This window comes from Dermacentor silvarum, chromosome 11 (genome assembly GCF_013339745.2).
Source record: "Dermacentor silvarum isolate Dsil-2018 chromosome 11, BIME_Dsil_1.4, whole genome shotgun sequence".
NCBI classification, from domain to species: Eukaryota; Metazoa; Arthropoda; class Arachnida; order Ixodida; family Ixodidae; genus Dermacentor; species Dermacentor silvarum.
The window spans coordinates 121,096,840-121,099,724 of NC_051164.1; the positions used below are offsets into that span (position 1 = coordinate 121,096,840).

The window sequence follows — 2,885 nt, forward strand, 5'->3', positions numbered from 1 at the left end:
GATATTTTCTTCTGTTTTTATTCAAGACAATTTACATTGGAAATCGTCTGAGGTGACATTGCAAAAGTAGTGCAATGCCTCACGAGGCAATGCCACCCTTACAGTAGCGTGCAGTGAAGCATACATCTGCAAAACACTTCAAGAAAAGGTGTTTAAAGAGAAAAAAAGTATTAATAATTCTAATGTGTAAACACAAACAAGGCAAAAGCATGGTTTTATTTACTGCACGCAAGCAACCTGTGAATTACCGACAGCAAGGAAGTAACTTCCACATGGCATAAAATACAAAACATGAAGAGAAACTTCAACTCATATGATTAAACCGAAAGACAGCTGACTAAACCTTTATATAGGTCACAATTTACTTGCATTGCGCTCCGGCAAGAAAACATTCTTTCATACAGTTCTTACATTCGTACATTGTAATTCCTTTCTTAAACTTCAGTAATATTGTGGGATATTTATTTATTAACTTTATGCACGTGAACTAATGCGATAGTTGCCATAATTTGTGCGTGATCGCGGTGTGCAAATTAGGGTACCTCTCAATATATATGGTGCGTCTTTATTATAAAGTTCACTGTGAATTTCCCTTTATCTGACTTAAAGGGAAACTGAGACATCCACCCAAATGTAGCAATTTGCTACAATGGAAACCCAACCGGGTTCCTCGAAAGAAAGCCTCACAGTTGAAGAAAAATTCGTCCTGGACCGGGACTCGAACCCGGGACCACCGCCTTTCCGGGGCAGCCGCTCTACCATCTGAGCTATCCAGGCGGCTAGCAGATGGCAGGGCGAAGTCGAATTTGTCGACAACTCGAAGCAAAGGCAAGTGTTTGATGTTATAGTTCAGCGGAAATCCGCTAGGTGGAGATAAGTAATTAAAGGGAAACTGAGACATCGACCCAAATGTAGCAATTTGCTACAATGGAAACCCAACCGGGTTCCTCGAAAGAAAGCCTCGCAGTTGAAGAAAAATTCGTCCTGGTCCGGGACTCGAACCCGGGACCACCGCCTTTCCGGGGCAGCCGCTCTACCATCTGAGCTATCCAGGCGGCTAGCAGATGGCAGGGCGAAGTCGAATTTGTCGACAACTCGAAGCAAAGGCAAGTGTTTGATGTTATAGTTCAGCGGAAATCCGCTAGTTGGAGATAAGTAATTAAAGGGAAACTGAGACATCCACCCAAATGCAGCAATTTGCTACAATGGGTAGCTCAGATGGTAGAGCGGCTGCCCCGCAAAGGCGGTGGTCCCGGGTTCGAGTCCCGGACCAGGACAAATTTTTCTTCAACTGCGAGGCTTTCTTTCGAGGAACCCGGTTGGGTTTCCATTGTAGCAAATTGCTACATTTGGGTGGATGTCTCAGTTTCCCTTTAATTACTTATCTCCACCTAGCGGATTTCCGCTGAACTATAACATCAAACACTTGCCTTTGCTTCGAGTTGTCGACAAATTCGACTTCGCCCTGCGATCTGCTAGCCGCCTGGATAGCTCAGATGGTGGAGCGGCTGCCCCGGAAAGGCGGTGGTCCCGGGTTCGAGTCCCGGACCTGGACGAATTTTTCTTCAACTGCTAGGCTTTCTTTCGAGGAACCCGAATGGGTTTCCATTGTAGTAAATTGCTACATTTGGGTGGATGTCTCAGTTTCCCTTTAATTACTTATCTCCACCTAGCGGATTTCCGCTGAACTATAACATCAAACCTTTTCTGACTTGTACTGACAGAGCATTCCCAAACCTAAGGTACATTTATTCAATGTTTAACTATTAATTATCACAAGCGTAATAACATTGTGAGGTGCTCTGTAAGTAATGTGAATTAGCTCTTGCCTAATTCTTCGTTTTTGATTGAAAGGACATGATTCGAATCAAGTCCTTTCAAAGACTAGGACACAGTAACTAACGGGCCCCTCTCCTTCCCTACTATCTATCAGCGCGAAATATATTTCTCGCTTACCATGGCTTGGTAGATATCTTAAATGATTTAGTATTCCTTTACCACGAGAAAGATCGCCTCATAATTTATCTTTGTGTGGTGTGTGTGTGTGCGAAACGTTTTTATTTACAAAAGTCCTGAGGCTCAACTCTTTCAAGCCGAGACGGGCTGCACCCACGATGGCACCGTTAGGCCCAGCCATTCAGTGACATCGTGGGCCCTCTGGATTGCCCGTAGCTCATCTTGATAAGATGAACTCTGTATCATTTTTCCCAATGTAGCCATTCTTCTTCAGGGTTAGTGAGAGTCGCAGGGCATCCCGCGAGCCGGTGTCTTATCCCAATGATGCCACTGCACGCATGACAATCTTTCTTGATCTCCCTTTCTGGATAAATTTTATCAAGGTGGTACGGCGTGGGATAATCCTTAATCTTTGTGTGGTACCCATGAAACATTTTTATGGAACACAATACCGAGAAATTTAGCAGTCTGTGTTTGTTGTTTGCAGCAACCTCATAGTTCTAGGTTGTATTGCACAGCCAATGGGCACCTTCTAGTGCTAACCAATAAATACTTTCTTTTATTTGTGTTAAACTGTAAGCCCTTAAATGAATCATAATCTTAAGTGCTCGAGCCAATTCTTTGCCGCTGGGAAAATTGTGCAAAAAAGGTTTCACAAAAAAAGGCATTAGTAATGTCGGCATATAGCAGAAAGCTTCCGCTTCCGGGAACATTTACGATATCATTATATAAAAAAGAAATACTGCAAGTCCTAGAATAAGGGGGTGCCCTCGGATACCCCTTTCTTATTCCAACCTAATTATCTGAGCTGCATTCTACCAATTAGATAACTTTTGCGAGTGCCCACGGGATACCACGGATGATAAAAAATGCTAATGAACAAAAAAGCACATAATGGTGCACACACTGAAAAGCCATCTTGAAGTCTA

The 2,885-nt window shown here is 43.3% G+C and overlaps 1 non-coding gene across 1 annotated transcript; it reads right to left on the reverse strand.

Annotated features, from left to right (window-relative positions):
- Positions 1-702: 702 nt before the first annotated feature.
- Positions 703-777, reverse strand: Trnas-gga (transfer RNA serine (anticodon GGA)). The gene has a single exon. It is a non-coding gene; the product is annotated as a tRNA-Ser (tRNA).
- Positions 778-2,885: the final 2,108 nt, after the last annotated feature.